Raw genomic sequence first — 26,563 nt, forward strand, 5'->3', positions numbered from 1 at the left:
TGTAAGAGAAGAAATCAAAGAAGCAATTTAAAGACACTTGCAGACCAATGAAAATGAAAACACAGTGGTCCAAAAACTTTGCAATCCAGCAGAAACCTTTCTAAGAGGGAAGTTTAGAGCAATCCAGCCCTACCTCAAGAAGCAAGAAAAATATCAAATAAACAACCTAAACTTACACCTACAGAGGCTAGAAAAAGAAGAACAAATAAAACCCCAAACTAGCAAAAGAAAGAAAATAATAAAGCATAGAGCAGAAATAAATGAAATAGAAACTAAGAAAACAATAGAACAGATCAATGAAACCAGGAGCTGGTTCTTTAAGAAGATCAACCAGCCTATACCAGGGCCCCAGCAGCCTCTGCCTCCTGCCCTGCATGCCGCCCTCCCTGGCCGACCCTGTCAGCCACTGTTGGGCAGATGCAGCCCTGCAGAGGGTCCCCAGCTTGGCCTTGCCCCACTGCCGGCCCTCCAGGGGAGCTGTCCTTGGGGCTAAGGGCCTGCAGGGGCCACATGCGGCTCCATGCCCCCAGGTGGGTGGGCACCCGGTGCTGCTGCCCCTCAGCAGCCCGTTGGGGGAAAAGAGGCTGTAACCCGTTGATAGTCCTTTTTGGCTACTCCTTTTGGCCGTCCAGCCAAGGAAGGACTATCAGGCTCTGGGAAGGCATCGTGCACTTGGTGAAGACCGCAGGTGGGCGCCTGCTCAGCCCCTGCTGGACGTGCCCCCCAACTCACCGCTTCCCCTCTGTGGGGCAATTCCCGGAGGCTGCTCTGGAGAGAAGGGGCCCTGCCGGTCCATTCTGGATGAAGAGGCGTTCTGAGAGCCTCAGATATCCTTCACACGCTCTGGACATCAAGACCACATCCAATCCTGGGCATGGAGAGGTCGGTGACTCCATTCTTCAAACAATGGGACTGCATGGCCTCTAACTCTTCTGACTTGGCTTTTGCCCTGGAAGAAAGACAACAGTTGAATATACATGGATTGTTGCCCTCTTGCTGCATCAGTCAGGACATCCAGGTTCTAAGAATCATTAAAAATTTTGAGCGTGGCCAGGCGGGGCAAGATGGCGGAAGAGTAGGGTCCCCAAGGCACCTGTCCCCACCAACTTACCTAGATAACTTTCAAATCATCCTGAAAACCTACGAATTCAGTCTGAGATTTAAAAAGAGAACAGCTGGAATGCTACAGTGAGAAGAGTTGGCACTTCTATCAAGGTAGGAAGATGGAAACAAAAAATAAAGAAAACAGCAGCCAAGCGGGAGGGGCCCCGTGAGGAGCCAGGCTAAGGCCACGCAGCAAGTGCCCCCAAGACAGGAAAGCACAGGCCCGGAGAAGCGGGAGCTTTACCAAACTTTCCAGATGGAAAGGCGCTGGGAGGGAGCTCGGGCAGGATCCCAAGAGGGGTGGTGATGCCTTCAGGCTCCCAGGTGCAGTAATGGAGGAAGTGCACCCTGGGGGAGAGCGAGCCACACACCCCAGGTAGAGCTCCCTAAAGGCCTGGAGCATGCGTCCACTATGGCCCTGGAGCAGTTCAGGTGGCGGCGATGCACGGAGGTGGCTGCGAGCCCAGGAGCGGGATTCCAACGGTTAGGACCCCAGAGCCCAGGGCACGGGGGACACAGCCCAAGATCCGGCACCCCCCAGGACAGGCAGAGGCTGGGAGGACACAGGAGAGCAAGGACGCTCCTGCTGCCGCCCCCAGCTGTACAGATTGGTGCCCCTGCCCAGGGAGCATCCAGGTCCCTGTGGACTGGGAGCTCCCGGTATTACTGCGGGACTTGACTCTAGGGCTGGAGAGCTGGCCGCTGCCACTGTTGTTCCTACTGGTGTCACCTTTTACCCCGGACTGAGCAGGCGCCTCACAGGATAAACAGCTCCCATGGAGCAATGCACCTGGCAGGGGGCTGGGCATCTCCACCAGGTGCACACACCTGAGAATCAGCACAGCAGGCCCAGCAGGCCCCTCCCCAGGTGAAGAACAGCTAGAAGGACAGGGGGAAATAAAGTTATTGACCAAGCAGCACTAGAAAGTTCAAGAGCAGTCGAGGGATTTACAGTGTATAGAATCAGAGGACACTCCCCCTTGATTTTTGTTTTCCGTTTGTTCCCCCCCCCCCCGCTTTTATTCTTTTCTTTTTTTTCTCTCTTTTTCTCCTTTTTCCAGTACAACTTGTTTTTGGCCACGATGCACTGAGCAAAATGACTAGAAGGAAAAACTCACCTCTAAAGAAAGAATCAGAGACAGTCCTCTCACCCACAGAGTTATAAAATTTGGATTACAATTCAATATCAGAAAGCCAGTTCACAAGCACAATTATAAAGCTACTGGTGGCTCTAGAAAAAGGCATAAAGGATTCAAGAGACTTCATGACTGCAGAATTTAGATCTAATCAGGCCTAAATTAAAAATCAATTAAATGAGGTGCAATCCAAACTGGAGGTCATAACAATGAGGTTTAATGAGGTAGAAGAGTGAGTGACTGACACTGGAGAAAAGCTGATGGCAAGGAATGAAACTGAGGAAAAAAAGAGAAAAACAATTAAAAGCTCATAGGATAGGTTAAGGGAAAGGGAAACAAATGACAGGCTCAGAAGGAAAAATATACGTTTAATTGGGGTTCCCAAGGGCGCTGAAAAGGACAGAGGTCCAGAATGTGTATTTGAACAAATCATAGCTGAGAACTTCCCTAACTTGGGAAGGGAACAGGCATTCAGATCCAGGAGATAGAGAGATCCCCTCCCCCCTCTAAAGTCAATAAAAAACCGCTCAAAACCTCGACCTTTAATAGTGAAACTTGCAAATTCCAAAGAAAAAGAGATCCTTAAGGAAGCAAGAAACAAGAAATCCTTAACTTTTATGGGGAGAAGCATTAGGATAACAGCAGACCTCTCCACAGAGACCTGGCAGGCCAGAAAGGGCTGGCAGGGTATATTCAGGGTCCTAAATGAGAAGAACATGCAGCCAAGAATACTTTATCCAGCAAGGCTCTCATTCAGAATAGAAGGAGAAATAAAGAGCTTCCAAGGTAAGCAGGAACAAAAAGAATATGTAACCACTAAACCAGCTCTCCAAGACACCTACAGCCTGAAAATAAAAGGTTGGAGAACCATGTACCATTCAAATGGTCCTCAAAAGAAAGCAGGGGTAGCCATCCTTATATTAGATAAAGCTTATCCCAAAGACTGTAGTAAGAGATGAAGAGGGACACTATATCGTACTCAAAAGATCTATCCAAAAAAATAAAAAATAAAAAAATAAAAAGGATCTATCCAACAAGAGGACCTAACAATCATGAATATTTTTGCCCCAAATGTGGGAGCTGCTAAGTATATCAGTCAATTAATAAACAAAGTGAAGTCATACTTAGATAATAATACACTTATACTTGGTGACTTCAGGTAGTGCTTTCTACAATCGACAGATATTCTAAGCACAACATCTCCAAAGAAACAAGAGCTTTAAATGATACACTGGACCAGATGGATTTCATAGATATTTACAGAACTTTACATCCAAATGCAACTGAATACACATTCTTCTCAAGTGCACATGGAACTTTCTCCAGAATAGATGACATATTGGGTCACAAATCAGGTCTTAACTGGTACCAAAAGATTGGGATCGTCCCCTGCATATTTTCAGACCATAATGCTTTAAAATCAGAACTAAATCATAAGAAATTTGGAAGGATTTCAAACACCAGGAGTTAAAGGACCAAACTGCAAAAAGATGAAAGGGTCAACCAGGAAATTAGGGCAGAATTAAAAAGATTCATGGAAACTAATGAGAATGAAGATACAACCGTTCAAAATCTTTGGGATGCAGCAAAAGCAGTCCGGAGGGGGAAATACATCGCAATACAAGCATCCATCCAAAAACTGGAAGGAATTCAAAAATGAAAGCCAACCTAGCACCTGAAGGAGCTGGAGAAATAAAACAGCAAATAGATCCTATACACAGCAGAAGAAGGGAGTTAATAAATATTCGAGCAGAACTCAATGAAATCGAGACAAGAAGAACTGTGGAACAGATTAACAAAACCAGGAGTTGGTTCTTTGAAAGAATTAAGATAGATAAACCATTAGCCAGCCTTATTAAAAAGAAGAGAGAAAAGATTCAAATTTAAAAAATCATGAATAATATAGGAGAGATCATGACCAATACCAAGGAAATACAAACAATCTTAAAAACGTATAACGAGCAGCTTTATGCCAATAAAATAGGCAATCTAGAAGAAACGGATGCTTTTCTGGAAAGCCACAAACAACCAAAACTAGAACAGGAAGAAAATGAAAACCTGAACAGACCAATAACCAGGGAGGAAATTGAAGCAGTCATCAAAAACCTCCCAAGACACAAAAGTCCAGGGCCAGATGGCTTCCCTGGGGAATTCTATCTAACGTTTAAAGAAGAAACCATACCTCTTCTACTAAAGCTGTTTGGAAAGATAGAAAGACATGGAGTACTTCCAAACTCCTTCTATGAGGCCAGCATCACCTGAATTCCTAAGCCAGACAGAGACCCCACCAAAAAGGAGAATTATAGACTAGGATCCCTGATGAACACAGATGCAAAAAATCTCAACAAGATACTAGCCAATAGGATGCAACATTACATTAAGAAGATTATTCCCCATGACCAAGTAGGATTTATCCCCGGGATACAAGGCTGGTTCAACACTCGTAACGCAATGAACGTGATTTATCATATCAGCAAGAGAAAAAAACAAGAACCATATGATCCTCTCAATAGATGCAGAGAAAGCATTTGACAAAATACAGCATCCATTCCTGATCAAAACTCTTCAGAGTGTAGGGATAGAGGGAATACTCCTCAGCATCTTAAAAGCCATCTACGAAAAGCCCACAACAAATATCATTCTCAGTGGGGAAGCACTGGGAGCCTTTCCCCTAAGATCAGGAAGAAGACAGGGATGTCCACTCTCACCACTGCTATTCAACATAGTACTAGAAGGCCTAGCCTCAGCAATCAGGCAACAAAAAAGAAATAAAAGGCATTCAAATTGGCAAAGAATTCAAACTCTCCCTCTTCGCAGATGGCAGGATACTGTACATAGAAAACCCAAAAGACTCTACCCCAAGAGTGCCAGACATACAGCAATTCAGCAGTGTGGCAGTCAGTGGCATTTCTATACACTAACAATGAGACTGAAGAAAGAGAAATTAAGGAGTCAGTCCCATTTACAATTGCACCCAAAATCATAAGAAAACTAAGACTCCTAACTCTGGGAAACGAACTAGGGGTGGTGGAAGGGGAGGTGGGCAGAGGGTTGGGGTGACTGGGTGACAGGCACTGAGGAGCGCATTTCATGGGATGAGAACTGGGCATTATATTATACGTTGGCAAATCAAACTTCAATAAAAAATGAATGAAAAAAGAAAAATAATTAAAAAAAAGAAACCTAGGAATAAACCTAACCAAAAGGTAAAGGATCTACACCCTAAAAACTACAGAACACTTCTGAAAGAAATTGAGGAAGACACAAAGAGATGGAAAAATATTCCATGCTCATGGATTGGAAGAATTAATATTGTGAAAATGTCAATGTTACCCAGGGCAATTTACACGTTTAATGCAATCCCTATCAAAATACCATGAATTTTCTTGAGAGAGTTGGAATGAATTATTTTAAGATTTGTGTGGAATCCGAAAAGACCCCAATAGCCAGGGGAATACTAAAGAAGAAAATCATAGCTGGGGGCATCACAATGCCAGATTTCAGGTTGTACTACAAAGCTGTGGTCATCAAGACAATGTGGTACTGGCACAAAAACAGACACATAGATCAGTGGAACAGAATAGAGAATCCAGAAGTGGACCCTCAACTTTATGGTCAACTAATATTCGATAAAGGAGGAAAGACTATCCCCTGGAAAAAAGACAGTCTCTTCAATAAATGGTGCTGGGAAAATTGGACATCCACATGCAGAAGAATGAAACTAGACCATTCTCTTACACCATACACACACACACACACACACACACACACACACACACAACCTCAAAATTGATGAAAGATCTAAATGTGAGACAAGATTCCATCAAAATCCTGGAGGAGAACACAAGCAACACCCTTTTTGAACTTGGCCACAGCAACTTCTTGCAAGATACATCCATGAAGGCAAGAGAAACAAAGGCAAAAAAGAATTATTGGGACTTCATCAAAATAAGAAGCTTCTGCACAGCAAAAGAAACAGTCAACAAAACTAAAAGACAACCTACAGAATGGGAGAAGATATTTGCAAATGACTTATCAGATAAAGGGCTAGTATCCAAAATCTATAAAGAACTTATTTGAACTCAACAGCAAAGATATAAACTATCCAATCATGAAATGGGCAAAAGACATGAACAGAAATTTCCCAGAGGAAGACATAGGTGTAGCCAACAAGCACTTGAGAATATGCTCCGCATCACTTGCCACCAGGGAAATACAAATCAAAACCACAATGAGATACCACCTAACATCAGTGAGAATGGGGAGAATTAACAAGGCAGGAAACAACAAATGTTGGAGAGAATGTGGAGAAAGGGGAACCCTCTTGCACTGTTTGTGGGAATGTGAACTGGTACAGCCCCTCTGGAAAACTGTAGAGGTTCCTCAAACAGTTAAAAATAGATCTGCCCTATGACCCAGCAATTGAACCCCAATGTTTATAGCAGCAATATCCACAATAGCCAAACTGTGGAAGGAGCCTCGGTGTCCATCGAAAGATGAATGGATAAAGATGTGGTATATGGGGGATCCCTGGGTGGCGCAGCGGCTTAGCGCCTGCCTTTGGCCCAGGGCGCGATCCTGGAGACCCGGGATCGAATCCCACGTCAGGCTCCCGGTGCATGGAGCCTGCTTCTCCCTCTGCCTGTGTCTCTGCCTCTCTCTCTCTCTCTCTCTCTCTCTCTCTCTCTCTCTCTCTCTTTCTCTCTCTCTGTGACTATTATAAATAAATTAAAAAAATTTAAAAAAAAGATGTGTTATATGTATACAATGGAATATTACTCAGCCATTAGCAAAGACAAATAGCCCCATTTGCTTCAATGTGGAGGGACCTGGAGGGTATTGTGCTGAGTGAAGTAAGTCAATCGGAATGGGAGAAATATTATATGGTCTCATTCATCCGAGGAATATAAAGATTAGTGAAAGCTAATAAAGGGAAAGGAGAGAAAATGAGTGAAAACATCAGTAAGGGTGACAAAACATGAGAGACATTTAACTCTGTGAAATGGACAAGGGGCAGTGGAAGGGGAAGTGGGCGGGATGTTGGGGTGACTGTGTGATGGGCATTGAGGGGAACTTGGTGGGATGAGGACTGGGTGGTATGCTATATGTTGGAAAATTGAAATCCAATTTAAAAATAAACTAAATTGATAAACATTTAGCCAGACTCATAAAAAGGAGAAAGAGGGGGGATGTCTGGGTGGCTCAGTGGTTGAACATCTGCTTTCAGCTCAGGGTGTGATCCTGGAGTCCCGGGATCGAGTCCTACATTGGGCTCCTTGCATGCAGCCTGCTTCTCCTTCTGCCTGTGTCTCTGCCTCTGTCTCTCTCTGTCATGGATAAATAAATAAGTTCTTAAATATTTCTTTTTAACAAGCATTTAAAGAAGAGTTAATACCTACTCTTCTTAAACTACTTGAAAAACAGAAGGAAAGCTCCTATGTATTCTATGAGGCCAGCATCACCCTGATACCAAAACCAGATAAAGACACTACAGAGAGGGAGGGAGGGAGGGAGGGAGGGAGGGAGGGAGAAAGAGAGAGAGAGAACTACAGGCCCATGTCTCTGATGAACATAGATGCAAAAATCCTCAACAAAATATTAGCCAACCAAATCCAAAAATACACTAAAAAAATCATTTACCATGATCAAGTGGGATTTATTCTTAGTATTCAAATGTGATTCAATATTCACAAATCAATTAACATCATACATCCCATCAACAAGAGAAGTGTAAAACACCATGATTGCTTCAATGGATGCAGAAAAGCATTTAAAAGTACAACATCCATTCATGATAAAAACTCTCAACAAAATAAGTTTGGAGGGAACATAACTCAACAGAATGAAGACAATATATGAAAAAATAACAGCTAATATCATACTCAATGGTGAAAAAAGTGAGAGCTTTTCCCCAAGATCAAGAGCAAGACAAGGATTTCCACCTGACTACTTTTATTCAGCATAGTACTGGAAGTCCTATCCCCAGCAATAAGAAAAGAAAAAGAAATAAATGGCATCCAAATGGGTAAGGAAGAGGTAAAACTTTCACTATTTGCAGGTGCCATGATACTATATGTAGAAAACCCTCAGGATTCTACCAAAAATTGACTAGACCTGATAAATGAGTTCAGGAAAGTCACAGGATACAAACCAATATACAGAAATCCACTGCATTTCTATACACTAATAATGAAGAAGCAAAAAGAGAAATTAAGAAACAGTTCCATTAACAATTGCGCCAAAAAGAATAAGATACCTAGGAATAAACATAAACAAGGAAGTGAAAGATACTGAAAAACTATAAAACATTGATGAAAAAAATTGAAGACCAAATGAAAAAATATTCCATGTTTATAGATGAGAGAACAAGTATTAATAAAATATCCCATGCTCAAAAAAAATCTACAGATTTGATGGAATCCCTATTAAATACCAGTAGTATTTTTCACAGAACTAAAACAAGTAATTCATAAGCATGTATGGAACCACAAAAGACCCCAAATAGCCAAAGCAATCTGAAAAAGAAAAAAACTGGAGGTATCACAGTCCCAGATTTCAAGATATATTACAAAGCTGTAATAATCAAAACAGTATGGTATTGACAAAAACAGACAATTGATCAATGGTATGGTATTATGGGCATAAAGATCACCTTACAGTATCCCTTCTATTTGATATTTAGGGTGAAAATATAGGTGTTCGGTGAAATAGATGAAAACAGACCCTAGGGCAGCCCGGGTGGCTCAGCGGTTTAACGCTGCCTTTAGCCCAGAGCATGATCCTGGAGACCGGGGATGGAGTCCTGCATGGAGCCTGCTTCTCCCTCTGCCTGTGTCTCTGCCTCTATCTCTTTCATTCTGTGTCTCTCATGAATAAATACATATATTCTCTGCTCCTATGAATTCTTTTTTTTATTCCACATGTAAGTAATATATAGTATTTGTCTTTCTCTGATTTATTTCACTTAGCATAATACCTTCAATTTCATCAACGCTGTCACAATGGGAAGGATTTTCTTTGGTTTTTCTCATGGCTGATTAATAATGCATTATTATATATGGAATATAATGTGTATATATACACAATATACATGCACTACATTTTCTTTTTTCATTTGTCCATTGTTAGACATTTAGGATGTTTCTATGTCTTGGCTACGATAAATAATGCTGTGATAAACATGAGAGTGCAGATATGCTGCTTTCATTTTCTTCAGATAAATGTCCAGAAGTTGATTTCTTGGATGATATGGTAGTTTTATTTTTAATTTTTCAAGAAACATCGACAGTGGGGGTTTTCCATAGTGGCTATACCAATTTACATTTCCACCAATAGCCACAAACATTGCCTTTTCTCCACATCTGTGCCAGCACTTATTATATCTTGTCTTTTTGATAATAGCCATTATAACAGACATGAGATGATATCTCATTGTGGTTTTGATTTGCATTTATCTAATGACTAGTGATGTTGAGCATCTTTTCATGTGGCTTGTTGGCTATCTGTATGTCTTCTTTGGAAAAATATTCAGTTGTCTTGTCTATCTTTAAATCAGATTGTTTTGCTTGTTTTTGTTTTGCTATTGAGTTGTGGGAGTTTCTCATATATTAGGGTTGTTAACCCTTTATCAGATAAATGGTTTCCAAATTTTTTATGGAATTTTTATTGGGAGGCTATTTCAGTTTACCAAATCCACCATTGTCAATTTATCCTCAGAAAAAAATTACGTTCAATCTTCTGGCTGTATTTTTGGAAGCCATTCATACTGTATAATTGCCAGGTAAGAAACAGAGATATAATTCTACTTGTTCACCTTTTAAAGGTACATTCAGGGATGCCTGAATGGTTCAGGGGTTGAGTGTCTGCCTTCGGCTCAGGGCATGATCCCAGAGTCCCAGGATCAAGTCCCACATCGGGGTCCCTGCATGGAGCCTGCTTCTCCCTCTGCCTGTGTCTGTGCCTGCCTCTCTCTCTCTCTCTCTCTCTCTCTCTCTCTCTCTCATGAATAAATAAATAAAATCTTTAAAAATAATAAAATAAAGGTACATTAAACTGTTTGTTTTTTAATATTTTTATTTATCTATTCATTCGGGCTTATCTGAAAGCCCTGGACACTTTGAATTAATGAAAAAATTGAAATGAATATTAAAGTCTCATTACCCTAGATAGTGATTCATGAATTAGGTTTAATAGCCTAAGTATTCTCCCATCTGCTGAGAAATATACCTAGAGAGGATTAACATTAATTCTAATAATTCCAGTTTTAAATGCTGTTTTTCACAAACAACTTATTAAAAGAATTTGCAATACTTCTTTGGAAAAATCCCTAAAGTTTTATATGACTGAAATCTGCTCAGAAATATAAAAACAAAGAAATCATGAAAATAGAAATATCAACAGAATGAAAATGACTTAATAAGAAACTACATAGATCACTGACTATTAAAGGACTTATCTCCCTGTTTGTCGATTATGATAATTCCCAAATTTTCCTTCTGATTTTTTCTATTAACTAGTTATATCCCTGTTAATTAACAACTGGATCAAAATGTAGACAGAACTGAAAATTTTTTAAATCACAAAATGAGTAAAAGAAGTCCTCAGAGGGGATCTATTAAAGCCATTCAATTTACAAATGAAGAAATTGATGACAGGTGAAGTAAAACATTTATTTAAGGTTGCAGTGACTTGGTGATTTCATCCCCCATTTCAATTCCATTGACTTAGAGCAATTGTTTATTAATTTTAGTTATCATACTATTGAAGGTTTTCAGTGATACATAAATAAGTGGGCAGGGAAACTGATAGGTAGGTAGGTAAATAGATAGGCAGACCACTAAACCCTCCCCCAATTTTAGACATTCCAAGATCACCTAGATTTTGTCAGTTTTCAGTAGCTCTATTTTAAATCAGGCACTCAGTATGCGTACATTATTGAGCATCTGCCATGTACTACTCCTGGGATAATTGTTAGTGGATGTAACGAATAAGAAATCATCCTTGTCCACAGAAAACTGACAGAGCTATTTATTTAGCTCAGTGTAGTAAATAGGTATGAGGAAAGTGAATGGGATTGAATACATAGAGGAAAGTGAATGGGATTAAATACATAGAGACCTCAGCCTGCTTGAAGGTAGGAGAAATTAGATCTGAATCTAGTCTTACCCTACTCTCAGTAGGAATTGGTCTATTCAAGGGTTGGCTGAAAGAACATTCCATCTATAGACAGGCAGAGACAAGAAATCAGGTGTTGTGAAATGGATGGGAAAATGTGTCTAGTACAAGCCTATCAGACAATAGGAACTTCAGCCTATTATTGTGGATACGTGCTGATTTTCCCTAACTTTCAGTGACCCTTCTTTATGATGAGAGCAAGAGGTTTGCCACATGTAAATTGTAACAAAAAGGCAACTGACTAACTGCAATTTTAAATACAGATAATCAAACAAGAAAGTGAAGTGACAGAAAAGAGAGTAGGACAGACTTCATAAGGGCAAAAAGGATTCCTGAGAGGAATTTAATCCATGTCTTAGTGTTATACTGTGTATTCCAGGTTCTCTTCCTATATGTATCCATTAAATTTCCAGGAATGTGAGGGACATAATAATTGAAATTACTGTCCAATTATAAAATATGAGTATGTTTTTCCTAAGTCTGTGATCCTGAAAATGCATATGTGAATACCTTCTTCCCAAATTCAATCATATTTAAATATTCTATGAAGAAACTAACACTTAAATAACTATGATAAATTAATTTGTTGGAAGAAGATAATATAATATATATCCTCAATATATATAATGTATATTGAGCTGTGATTAGATTATTATAAAAATTTTCTAGGACTACCTGGAATAAATATGAAAGGAGAAAACTGTCCTATAATTAGAACCTAAGTAAATATACAATTAAATATGTATCTTCTATATTGTCCTCTTGGCTTGAAGAAAAGCTAATTCTATAGAAAATACACCTCAAAAGTATTACTTTCACATTCAAACCTATCCAACTCTACCTACTTCATGTGCATCTGACTGAACATATTCTTTGTATATGACAATATTTACGTATTTAAGTCTAAGAATCACACCTGAAGAACAAATATTGGTAAATAGGAATAAAGATAACTTGAAAACCAACAAATTAACATGTGTATTTGTATTTCTGTTGTAAAAAACAGCCATAATTTTCAATATGACCTCTAATCTTTATTTAAAGTATTGTCATGAATTTCCAGCTATGGTAGACCAAATGTTAAGGACCAAGATTCAGGAGAAAAAAGAAACACAGGAGGGGAGTCTAGCATTTCCCATTGTAGTGTCTCCTGATTCTCTTAAAGGTGATTAGAAGATGAGCAGTGCTTTTGACAGCCTTGGGGCCACAGTAGACAGTGTAAGAATTCAGAATAGTGGCTTATTGGAAGGAAGGAGGGAGTAAGGATTAAGAAAGGATGATGATCTTTCTTTTTTTCTTAGTGGTCATTATACACGTGTTACTTTGCCCTAACTCATCAAGCTGCACATTAGTATTTTGTGCACTTCTCTGTGTGTTGTACTTCAAAGTAGACAGTAAAAACTTACCACGATAAGAAACGTCAACTCATGCTTACACCCTTAAATTCACTCCAGTAAACACATTGAGCATCTTCTCATGCCAGCCATGATGCTGTGTTAGCCTCGCAACTCTAAATAAAAGACAAATACCATATGATTTTATTCATGTGTGGAATTTAAGAAAAAAAGCAAACAACATGGGAGAGGGAGAGGAAAACCAAGAAACAGACTCTTATCCATAGAGAACAAAATGATGGTTACCAGAGGGGAGGTGCCCAGCAGGATGGGTTAAATAGGTGATGGGGATCGAGAAGTGCGCTTGTGATAAGCACTGGGTGTTGTTTGTAACTGTTGAATCACTAAATTCTACACCTGAAACCAGTATTGTACTGTCTGTTAACTAACTGGAATTTAAGGAAAAATTTTGTAAAAAGGCCATACATTTTTTTAAAATAAACTTATGTATAGAAACAAGAACAAAAACAAAAAAAGAGAGAGACACACACACATCCCTAATTTCATCAAGCTTACTATCTAGGAAAAATATGGCATTAAGAAACGCCATACTAGGAAAATTCAAGACTTTAGCACTTACATTGAAAGCCACTGATTTAATAAAGAAATCATATCAGTTCGGAATGGTAAGTTCTACAGCCTAAGTTATAAATTTATAAATTTAATATTTCCTTTTCCATGGTCATATTTTTGCTGTGATTTTTAAAAATATTTTATTTATTTATTTGAGAGAAACAAAGAGCATGAATAGAAGGAGGGGCAGAGAGAGAGAGGTAGAGGGAGAAACAGACTCTCCGTTGAGTGGGGAACCTGACGGGAGGCTCAAGCCTAGGTCCCTGAGATCATGATCTCAGCCAAAGTCAGACCCTTAATGAACTGAGTCACCCAGCCCCTTTGCTGTGATTTTTAAACATATTTACTACAAATTCCTTGAGGTAAGAGGCTATGTTTTATTCATCTTTCAATCCACTGTTCATTGCACAAGGTGTAGCTAAGAGACTTAAGTAAATAGATTGGATGAAGAAAAAAAATCAAGATATATAGAACGTCTTCTTTAATGTATCTGGTTGCCTGTGTGATTCTTTCTTTATAAAATAAGCCAATTTAAGGCAAGAGACTTTATTCTTTACATTTTCTTGAAGAAATTAAATGTCATGCATAAATTTAGTGCTTAATAATTCTTTTATGATTATTAAATATCCATTGTTCAACTTTTAATTTTTAATCTTAGACGGGCTCATGGCCATCTATTAACAATTACTAACCCTTCAGCTCTTCAAGGATTTATAATTTAGTACAAGTTTTTAACTTCATAGATGAGGTAAATTAAGCCCCAAGAACTTGTAAAGTAAGGCATAATACTTAGCTCTCACTTGCAAATTCTCTCTTATACTCAAAGATAAACATATCAGATCACTTTGTACATCTCCAAATGTACTCTACTGGTAATTGTTTAATTCATAAAAGGAAAGCATTTCATATTCAGTGTAAGAAAAACAGTGTGATTGCTACAAACAGGAAGCAAAAACAAAATGACATATACATATTTTTTATGTGAAAAAAATCTACAGGTGTGTGTATTTAATACTAACCTATGGTTTTGACAGAGTCAATGGTATTTTCTGGGAATAGGCAATTGGAAGTGTTTTTACAAAAAAAATTGTCTTAAGAAATTTGGAAAGCAATCTACATTCACAGTTATGTTTTATCTGCAATCAAGGAACTGACAGTCTACGTAACCACAGATTTCCTATTTGTTGTTATTTTAATGATTGCAACACTAGTTTGAAAAGTTCAGCTAGAGAATTCAGTCTCTACCTTGAACTATGTTCTATGAGAACACTATGAGAAGGAAAAGTCAAACTGACCAGCAAATACATTAAATTAGACTCTTGGGATACGTGACCACTTTCTAAAAGAAAAACCACATTACACTCACAAAGCAGAGGAAAGTTTTCACTAAGAAGGCTTTATCCCAAGATAAAGCAGAGAACTGACAGTGAGGACCTCTGGAGACCATCACACTAATTAATCTCTCTGGTATCCAAGGGTTTATTATCTCCACTGAGGCCTATTCATAGGTGGAAAATAATCCTGAAGGTAGATTCATTTCCAAGTTGTTATGCTAAACAATGAAACTAGTCATGATCCAATATATCATTTATCCTTACTAAGGAAATACTTAAGGGATTTGAGATGATGAGTGAATGTTATAGAAAATTTAAAAATTAATGTCATTTAATGAACCATGGGTTTAATTATGAGCATATGAAAGAAACGTATTTGATTATTAAAAGATTATCTAAAATTACAGATTATACAACTTCTTGGGCACTTGATCTTTTTGATCAAATTCAGTTAATAAAAACTGAATAATGAGCCATTTAATAGGAAAATTCTTGCACCAAAGAGATAATCTTCCTAGGTTCAAATGTTTCTTAGGGTTAAAGGCTGATGAACGTTTCATGAAAACAAAATGGATCATACACTCAGAGAAAAATCTTGCTTTGCCAAAGCATTTTATAACCTAATTTTGAAATTAGAATGGAAATTAGCATATGGAATATTTTCATTATCATACAGTTACAACAAAGTTTCTATCTACTCTCTCGTGCACTGTATTAGCTCCTGGGTTTTCTCAACTCACATTATTTCACAATATTCTTCCACACATGACTATTTTTGGTATTTTATACTTCGAAAAATATGTTAGCTTATTATTCAGAGATAACATCCAGAGGGAGTTAAAGCAGCTAAAAACTTCATGATCAAAATCCTTGCCCTCTGACATAACTGAAACAGTATTTCTTTGAGTTATATTCTGACACCAAATAATAATTATGGAGAATAAACAAACGCTAGTAAGAGCCCTGGATGTCATCAGCAACAGAAAGGCTATTTGTAATACTGTCTTAGAACTTTCCTACTTTAAAGATAACTAACAAGCCTACTCAACCTTTTGGGGAAACTCTCAAGAGAGGAGGAGTATTGCATGGAAATAGCAAAAGTGAGCAACAATAATGCTCCCACTCCTGGCCACTATAGCATGTGAGGGGAGACAAACAATGTTCCAGTCAAGGCAAAAATAAAATAAGGAAGCTGAGATAACTTTTTAAAAAGATTTTATTTATTTATTCATGAGACAGACAGAGAGGGAGGCAGAGACACAAGCAGGGGAAGAAGAAGGGTCCATGCAGGGAGCCCAATGTGGGACTCGATCCCGGGACTCCAGGATCAAGCCCTGAGCCAAAGGCTCAGCTTAACCACTGAACCACCCGGACGTCCCCAAGATAACATTTTAAATATGGTTGAGGATATTAGGGGAGTCTTTTTACCTTAGAAAATGAATTCCCTGAGACACAGTGAAGAAATTTTGAAAGGTAAGATGAAGTAGAGGGATAAATAAGAGATAAACAAACATACAGAAAATGAGGGCATCACTGGACGATGCTACCATAGAGGTAAGGAGGGCAGTAATTAAAGTTGGGTTTTGCCTGATGAGAATAACAAGAAGTTTAGCGGAATTATCCTATGAAGGCTCTTTCTTTTTTCTTTTCTTTTGAAGGCTCTTTCTACTCACAATCACTTCCCCTTAATATTTACATCCACTTCAATCCTGATTCTTTTTCCACATTCCACTGAAATTGCTCATGCTAAGTTCACCGTTGACTTTGACATTGCCAAATCAGTGAAATTTTTCTTCCAAATGATCTAACCTTAAGCATATCTGACCACTCTGACTTTTTCCTTGTTTTCCCAGCACCACACACTCATCCATTTATTCTTATTTCACTGACTTATTTTTCTACCTCTTTTTTTTTATTCTCCTCTTACCCTAATATAAATTTTCCTTCTCTTTCTCTATCATCTTCTGAGGTAATACCAGCCAATTTCATGACTTAACACCATTGTTTCATGATGATCTCCAAATTTATATCTAAAGTCTAGACTTTTCCTCTGAGTTTGAGTTACATTTATCCAACAGTTTACTTCACATCTCTACTTGTATGTCCAATAAGCATTTCAAAATTAGTGTGACTGTCAAATTCCCTCCTCTTCTATCCTCCTCTAACATCACAACGCTGTCAGTAAAATAAATAATTGAAGGAAAAACTACTAAGTTTAAATAGTTTAATACTGTGTTTCTTCTTCTACTTTTAAATTCCTATTTCCAGCAGTGCCTTTCCAGTTCCACATGGTCTGCTAACAAAAATGTAACTATTGCTGTTGCTTTATGTCTTTTTAGTCATTATCTTTATCTTTCACTTTCCTGCCTCTGTTTCACAGTAAAGATCTGTGAAATCAGTGACTGTTATTTTTGCCATATGTTGCCATAGGAAAATAAATTATCAATAGGATTTTGCTCCAATTCTTTTATTATTTATCAAAGGTGGGAAGTTTCATTTTTTAATTAATTTACTTTTTATTGGAGTTCAATTTGCCAACATATAGCATAACCTCCAGTGCTCATCCCACCAAGTGCCCCCCTCAGTGCCCATCGCCCAGTCACCCCAACCCTCCGCCCACCTCCTCTTCCACTACCCCTTGTTCATCTCCCAGTGTTAAGTCTCTCTCATGTTTTGTCACTGTCACTGATATTTTCACTCATTTTCTCTCCTTTCCCCTTTATTCCCTTTCATTGTTTTTTATATTTCCCAAATGAAGGAGACCATATAATGTTTGTCCTTTTCCAATTGATTTATTTCACTCAGCATAACACCCTCCAGTTCCATTCACGACGAAGCAAATGGTGGGTATTTGCCGTTTCTAATGGGTGAGTAATATTCCATTGTATACATATACCACAGCTCTTTTATCCATTCATCCTTTGCTGGACACCGAGGCTACTTCCACAGTTTGGCTATTGTGGACATTGCTGCTAGAAACATCGGGGTTCAGGTGTTTCAGCATTTCACTGCATCTGTATCTTTGGGGTAAATCCCCAGCAGTGCAATTCCTGGGTTGTTAGGGCAGATCTATTTTTAACCCTTTGAGGAACCTCCACACAGTTTTCCAGAGTGGCTGCACCAGTTCACATTCCCACCAACAGGGCAAGAGGGTTCCCCTTTCTCCACATCCTCTCCAACATTCATTGTTTCCTGCCTTTTTAATTTTCACCATTCTCACTGGTGTGAGTTGGGATCTCATTGTGGTTTTGTATTTCCCTGATGGCAAGTGATGCAGAGCATTTTCTCATGTGCTTGTTGGCCATATCTATGTCTTCCTCTGTGAGATTCCTGTTCATGTCTTTTGCCCATTTCATGGTTGGATTGTTTGTTTCTTTTCTTTTGAGTTTAATAAGTTCTTTATAGATCTTGGATGCTAGCCCTTTATCTGATAAGTCATTTGCAAATATCATCTCCCATTCCGTAGGTTGCCTTTGTTTTGTTGACTGGTTTTTTTGCTGTGTAGAAGCTTCTTGTCTTGATGAAGCCCCAATAATTCATTTTTGCCTTTGTTTCTTTTGCCTTCTTGGATGTATCTTGCAAGAAGTTGCTGTGGCTGAGTTCAAAAAGGGTGTTGCCTGTGTTCTCCTCTAGGATTTTGATGGAACCTTGTCTTGCATTTAGATCTTTCATCCATTTTGAGTTTATCTTTGTGTACGGTGTAAGAGAATGGTCCGGTTTCATTCTTCTGCATGTGGATGTCCAATTTTCCCAGCACCATTTATTGAAGAGACTGTCTTTTTTCCAGTGGATAGTCTTTCCTGCTTTGTCGAATATTAGTTGACCATAAAGTTCAGGGTCCACTTCTGGATTCTCTATTCTGTTCCACTGATCTATGTGTCTGTTTCTGTGCCAGTACCACACTGTCTGGATTACAACAGCTTTGTAGTACAACCTGAAATCTGGCATTGTGATGCCCCCAGATATGGTTTTCTTTTTTAATATTCCCCTGGCTATTTGGGGTCTTTTCTGATTCCACACAAATGTTAAAATAATTTGTTCCAACTCTGTGAAGAAAGTCCATGGTATTTTGATAGGGATTGCATTAAACGTATAAATTGCCCTGGGTAACATTGACATTTTCACAATATTAATTCTTCCAATCCATGCGCATGGTATATTTTTCCATCTCTTTGTGTCTATCTCAATTTGTTTCAAGAAATGTTCTGTAGTTTTTAGGGTATTGATCCTTTACCTCTTTGGTTAGGTTTATTCCTGGGTATTTTATGCTTTTGGGTGCAATTGTAAATGAGATTGACTCCTTAATTTCTCTTTCTTTAGTCTCATTGTATAGAAATGCTTCTGACTTCTGAGCATTCATTTTGTATTCTGCCATACTACCGAATTGCTGTATGAGTTCTAGCAATCCTGGGGTGGAGTCTTTTGGGTTTTCTATGTATGGGAAACTTCATTTTCATGAAGCTATATTAAGTAAGTACTTGCCTAGAATATGGCATTGCTATCATTTGACCTTTATCAGCCTTTCTCCCTATTCTTTTGTTTGAACGAAGGTCCTTTCTTTCGTGGGAAGATAGGAAGGGCCTTTAATATACAGGTGGAGAAATGTGCCACGATTCAGAGGAAGCCTAGAAGAGGAAGTAAATAGTCCTATATAAGTAAGGTCATAGGGTGTCTCTTCCAAAATAGGCAGAAGAGACAAAAAGAAATATTATAGAAACAGCAGCTGCCATGTGAAATGGGACTGAGGGAATACTGTGTTATATGGGGGTAAAGTCTCTTAACTGCTTCTTGAGAATGTCTGTGAAGGGCTGCATCTTTCTTCCAGGCTCTTGGAGTTGAATTTGTAAATATTTTGGATGTGTCACTGTTGGTCCTAAGGTGAAAGCAATGTTATATTTGGTTTATACAATCTTACACACAAAAATGTATTTAATTAAGCTATATTTAATGAAATACACATTAGTATATGGCCCTGTTCTAGAGACTCATAAAATTAAAAAATTGTTTCAATGATAATACCAAAACATTGAGAACTTGCACACTAAGTACTATGTTTCTTCTTGATTTTAATGTGATAAATTTACATTAATCATCTTTATTTTAGTTCATCTTTATTTTATTCTTTTCTCCATATAAGTAAAATAAGATAAAAATCTCACAATAATACTGATAATTTTGTAAAACAGCTACAGTGATTTTAACTCCTTTTCTTTGACTATGTTCTTTTGTTTACCCTTCTTTTTCTTACTTTGGGAAAAATCTCACATGTTTTTTCTGGAGAATTTTCTTTTAGTGGCAGTAATTTAGAGTGGTGGTTAAGTTGGGGGACTTCCACTTATTAGCCACATGACTGGCCTCTGTTTTCATCTAAGTTATGGGGATACTAACAATAAGTTTATATACCGGGAGGGAGGGGCAAGATGGCGGAGGAGTAGAGTCCCCAAATCACCTGAGCCCAACAAATTACCTAGATAACCTTCAAATCATCCTGATAACCTACGAATTCGGCCTGAGATTAAAGAGAGAACAGCTGAAACGCTACAGTGAGAAGAGTTCTCGATTCTCTCAAGATAGGAAGACGGGGAAAAAGAAATAAAGAAACAAAAGGCCTCCAAGGGGGAGGGGCCCGGCGAGGACCTGGGCTGAGGCTGGGGCGAGTGTCCCCAGGACAGGAGAGCCCCGGCCCGGAGAAGCAAGAGCTGCACCAACCTTCCCGGGCAAAGAGGGGCCCGCAGGGAGTTAGAGCAGGACCCAGGAGGGCGGGGATGCCCTCGGGCTCCCTGGGACACTAACAGACACCTGCGCCCCGGGAGAGTGCGCCGAGCTCCCTAAGGGCTGCAGCGCGCACGGCGGGACCTGGAGCACCTCGAAGGGGCTCGGGCGAGGAAGAGTCTCCGTGCAGAGTGGGCTGCACGGCTCCGGGAGCAGGTAGGAGAAGCTCAGGCGGCGGCTCCGCGGAGGGGGCTGTGCGGCCAGGAGCACGAATCCAACAGCGCAGGCCTGGGAGCACTGCGTGTGGGACACAGCCCAGGATCCGGCTTCCCCCCAGGACAGGCAGAGGCCGGGAGGGCACAGGACAGCAAGGACGCTTCTGACCCAAGCTGAGCAGATCACCGGCCCCGCCCCGGGGCATCAGACCCTGCGGACTGAGAGCTCCGTAGTTACTGCGGGAGTTGAATCCAGGGCTCTGGAGCTGGCCGCCACCACCAGGGTTGTTCCTCCAGGGGCCTCACGGGGTAAACAACCCCCACTGAGCCCAGCACCAGGCAGGGGGCAGAGCAGCAAACCCAAGTGCTAACACCTGAAAATCAGCACAACAGGCCCCTCCCCCAGAAGACCAGCTAGACTGACAACTTCCAGGGGAAGTCAAGGGACTTAAAGTATACAGAAAGAGAAGATACTCCCCCGTGTTTTTCTGGTTTTTTTTTTTTTTTTTTTTTTTTTTGCTTTTTAATGTCTGTTTGCTTTCCCCACCCTTTTTTTACTTTCTTTCTTTTTCTCTTTTTCTTTTTTTTTCTTCCTTTTTTTTCTTTTTCTCTTTTCTTTCCTTCTTTCCTCTCTTTTTCTCCCTTTCCCAATACAACTTGTTTTTCGCCACTCTGCACTGAGCAAAATGACTAGAAGGAAAACCTCACCTCAAAAGAAAGAATCAGAAAGAGTTCTCTCTCCCACAGAGTTACAAAATCTGGATTACAGTTCAATGTCAGAAAGGCAATTCAGAAGCACCATTATACAGCTACTGGTGGCTCTAGAAAAAAGCATAAAGGACTCAAGAGACTTCATGACTGCAGAATTTAGATCCAATCAGGCAGAAATTAAAAATCAATTCAATGAGATGCAATCCAAACTAGAAGTCCTAAATAAGAGGGTTATCGAGGTGGAAGAATGTGTGAGTGACATAGAAGACAAGTTGATGGCAAAGAGGGAAACTGAGGAAAAAAGAGACAAACAATTAAAAGACCATGAAGATACATTAAGGGAAATAAACAACAGCCTGAGGAAGAAAAACCTACGTTTAATTGGGGTTCCCGAGGGCGCCGAAAGGGCCAGAGGATCAGAATATGTATTTGAACAAATCCTAGCTGATAACTTTCCTAATCTGGGAAGGGAAACAGACATTCAGATCCAGGAAATAGAGAGATTCCCCCCCCCCTAAAATCAATAAAAACCGTTCAACACCTTCGATATTTAATAGTTAAGCTTGCAAATTCCAAAGATAAAGAGAAGATCCTTAAAGCAGCAAGGGACAAGAAATCCCTGACTTTTATGGGAAGAAGTATTAGGGTAACAGCAGACCTCTCCACAGACACCTGGAAGGCCAGAAAGGGCTGGCAGGATATATTCAGGGTCCGAAATGAGAAGAACATGCAACCAAGAATACTTTATCCAGCAAGGCTCTCATTCAGAATGGAAGGAGACATAAAGAGCTTCCAAGACAGGCAGGAACTGAAAGAATATGTGGCCTCCAAACCAGCTACGAAAGCAATTTTAAGGGGGACTCTTAAAATTCCCCTTTAAGAAGAAGTTAAGTGGAACAATCCACAAAAAACAAGGACTGAATAGATATCATGATGACACTAAACTCATTATCTTTCAATATAACTCTGAACGTGAACGGGCTTAAAGACCCCATCAAAAGGGGCAGGGTGTCAGACTGGATAAAAGAGCAGGACCCATCTATTTGCTGTCTACAGGAGACTCATTTTAGACAGGAGGACACCTACAGCCTGAAAATAAAAGGTTGGAGAACAATTTACCATTCAAATGGTCCTCAAAAGAAAGCAGGGGTACCATCCTTATATCATATAAACTAAAATTTACCCCGTTGACTGTACTGAGAGATGAAGAGGGACACTATATCATACTTAAAGGATCTATCCAACAAGAGGACTAAACAATCCTCAATATATATGCCCCCAATGTGGGAGCTGCCAAATATTTAAATCAATTAATAACCAAAGATAAGACATACTTAGATAATAATACACTTACATTGGTGACTTCAATCTAGCTCTTTCTACCCTCGATAGGTCCTCTAAACACAACATCTCCAAAGAAATGAGAGCTTTAAATGATACACTGGACCAGATGGATTTCACAGATATCTATAAAACTTTACATCCAAACTCAACTGAGTACACATTCTTCTCAAGTGCACATGGAACTTTCTCCAGAATAGACCACATACTGGGACACAAATCGGGTCTGAACCGATACGAAAAGAAAGGGATCGTCCCCTGTATTCTCAGACCCTAATGCCTAGAAATTAGAACTAAATCACAACAAGAAGTTTGGAAGGTCCTCAAACACGTGGAGGTTAAGGACCATCTTGCTAAAAGATGAAAGGGTCAACCAGGAAATTAAGGAAGAGTTAAAAAGATTCATGGAAACTAATGAGAATGAAGATACAACCGTTCAAAATCTTTGGGATACAACAAACACAGTCCTAAGGGGGAAATACATCGCAATACAAGCATCCATTCAAAAACTGGAAAGAACTCAAATACAAAGGCTAACCTTACACATAAAGGAGCTAGAGAAAAAACAGCAAATAGATCCTACACCCAGCAGAAGAAGAGAGTTAATAAAGATTCGAGCAGAACTCAATGAAATCGAGACCAGAAGAACTGTGGAATAGATCAACAAAACCAGGAGTTGGTTCTTTGAAAGAATTAGTAATACAGATAAACCATTAGCCAGCCTTATTAAAAAGAAGAGAGAGAAGACTCAAATTAATAAAATCATGAATGAGAAAGGAGAGATCACTACCAACACCAAGGAAATACAAACGATTTTAAAAACATATTATGAACAGCTATACACCAATAAATTAGGCAATCTGGGAGAAATGGACGCATTCCTCGAAAGCCACAAACTACCAAAACTGGAACAGGAAGAAATTGAAAATCTGAACTGCCAATAACCAGGGAGGAAATTGAAGGAGTCATCAAAAACCTCCCAAGACACAAAAGTTCAGTGACAGATGGCTTCCCAGGGGAATTCTATCAAATGTTTAAAGAAGAAACCATACCTATTCCACTAAAGCTGTTTGGAAAGATAGAAAGAGATGGAGTACTTCCAAATTCGTTCTATGAGGCCAGCATCACCTTAATTCCGAAACCAAACAAAGACCCCACCAAAAAGGAGAATTACAGACCAATATCCCTGATGAACATGGATGCAAAAGTTCTCAACAAGATACTAGGCAATAGGATCCAACAGGACATTAAGAAAATTTTTCACCATGACCAAGTAGGATTTATCCCTGGGACACAAGGGTGGTTCAACACTCGTAAAACAATTAATGTGATTCATCATATCAGCAAGAGAAAAACCAAGAACCATATGATCCTCTCATTAGATGCAGAGAAAGGATTTGACAAAATACAGCATCCATTCCTGATCAAAACTCTTCAGAGTGTAGAGATAGAGGGAACATTCCTCAACATCTTAAAAGCAATCTACGAAAAGCCCACAGCAGATACCATGATACCATTCTCCATGGGGAAGCACTGGGAGCCTTTCCCCTAAGATCAGGAACAAGACAGGGATGTCCACTCTCACCACTGCTATTCAACATAGTACTGGAAGTCCTCGCCTCAGCAATCAGACAACAAAAAGACATTAAAGGCATTCAAATTGTCAAAGAAGAAGTCAAACTCTCCCTCTTCGCCGATGACATGATACTCTACATAGAAAACCCAAAAGCCTCCACCCCAAGATTGCTAGAACTCATACAGAAATTCAGCAGTGTGACAGGAGACAAAATCAATGCCCAGAAGTCAGTGGCATTTCTATACACTAACAATGAGACTGAAGAAAGAGAATTTAAGGAGTCCATCCCATTTACAATTTGCACCCCAAAGCATAAGATACCTAGGAATAAACCTAACCAAAGAGGTAAAGAATCTATACCCTAAAAAGTATAGAACATTTCTGAAAGCAATTGAGGAAGACACAAAGAGATGGAAAAATATTCCATGCTCATGGATTGGCAGAATTAATATTGTGAAAATGTCAATGTTACCCAGGGCAATGTACACGTTTAATGCAATCCCTATCAAAATACCATGGACTTTCTTCAGAGTTAGAACAAATTATTTTAAGATTTGTGTGGAATCAGAAAAGACCCCGAATAGCCAGGGGAATTTTAAAAAAGAAAACCATAGCTGGGGGCAGCACAATGCCAGATTTCAGGTGTACTCTAAAGCTGTGGTCATCAAGACAGTGTGGTACTGGCACAAAAACAGACACATAGATCAATGGAACAGAATAGACAATCCAGAAGTAGACCCTGAACTTTATGGTCATCTAATATTCGATAAAGGAGGAAAGACTATCCATTGGAAGAAAGACAGTCTCTTCAATGAATGGTGTTGGGAAAATTGGACATCCACATGCAGAAGAATGAAAATAGACCACTCTCTTTCACCATACACAAAGGTAAACTAAAAATGGATGAGAGATCTAAATGTGAGACAAGATTCCATCAAAATCCTAGAGGGGAACACAGGTAACACCCTTTTTGAACTTGACCACAGTAACTTCTTGCAAGATACATCCATGAAGGCAAAAGAAACAAAAGCATAAATGAACTATTGGGACTTCATCAAGATAAGAAGCTTTTGCACAGCAAAGGATACAGTCAACAAAACTCAAAGACAACCTACAGAATGGGAGAAAATATTTGCAAATGACATATCAGATAAAGGGCTAGTTTCCAAAATCTATAAAGAATTTATTAAACTCAACACCAAAGAAACAATCCAATCATGAAATGGGCAAAAGACATGAACAGACATCTCACAGAGGAAGATATGGACATGGCCAACACGCACATGAGAAAATGCTCTGCATCACTTGCCATCAGGGAAATACAAATCAAAACCACAATGAGATACCACCTCACACCAGTGAGAATGGGGAAAATTAACAAGGCAGGAAACCACAAATGTTGGAGAGGATGAGGAGAAAAGGGAACCCTCTTACACTGCTGGTGGCAACGTGAACTGGTGCCGCCACTCTGGAAAACTCTGTGGAGGTTCCTGAAAGAGTTAAAAATAGACCTGCCCTACGACCCCGCAATTGCACTGCTGGGGATTTACCCCAAATATGCAGATGCATTGAAACGCCAGGACCCTGGCACCCCGATGTTTCTAGCAGCAATGTCCACAATAGCCAATCTGGAAAGGAGCCTCGGTGTCCATCGAAAGATGAATGGATACAGAAGATATGGTTTATTTATACAATGGAATTTACTCAGCCATTAGAAATGACAAATACCCACCATATGCTTTGACGTGGATGGAACTCGAGGGTATTATGCTGAGTGAAGTAAGTCAATCGGAGAAAGACAAACATTATATGTTCTCTTTCATTTGGGGAATATAAATAATAGTGAAAGGGAATATAAGGCAAGGGAGAAGAAATGTGTGGGAAATATCAGAAAGGGAGACAGAACATAAAGACTCCTAACTGTGCGAAATGAACTAGGGATAGTGGAAAGGGAGGAGGGCGGGGGGTGGGGGTGAATGTTTGACGGGCACTGAGGGGGGCACTTGAAGGGATGAGCACTGGGTGTTATTCTGTATGTTGGCAAATTGAACACAAATAAAAAATAAATTTAATAAAATAAATAATCTATCTCAATATGTGTCATAAATTTGAAACTGCAAAAATAGATGACTTAAGAATATGAGACTTAAACTCTTTGAGAATGATGTAATCAATTTGGATTCAGCTATTAATGTTATCCCAGATGGTACTGCCTTTGCTGTCATTTCTATGAGAAAACAGAAATGATTTTTCCATTTGGAAAATTTTACAGATTTTTAGCATAAAATAACAT

General features: G+C 39.4%; 1 long non-coding RNA gene across 1 annotated transcript in view; it reads right to left on the reverse strand.

The window, feature by feature from the left end:
- Positions 1–814: 814 nt before the first annotated feature.
- The window catches only part of LOC140598525 (uncharacterized), a 58,958-nt gene continuing 33,209 nt past the window's right edge, over positions 815–26,563 (reverse strand). The window contains exons 3-4 of the long non-coding RNA XR_012000963.1: positions 12,821–12,924; positions 815–949 (exon numbers count right to left, since the gene is read on the reverse strand). This is a non-coding gene — a long non-coding RNA (uncharacterized lncRNA). The remainder of the gene's footprint in view (positions 950–12,820; positions 12,925–26,563) is intronic.

The sequence above is a fragment of the Vulpes vulpes genome, chromosome 4 (assembly GCF_048418805.1).
Source record: "Vulpes vulpes isolate BD-2025 chromosome 4, VulVul3, whole genome shotgun sequence".
Classification (NCBI taxonomy): Eukaryota; Metazoa; Chordata; class Mammalia; order Carnivora; family Canidae; genus Vulpes; species Vulpes vulpes.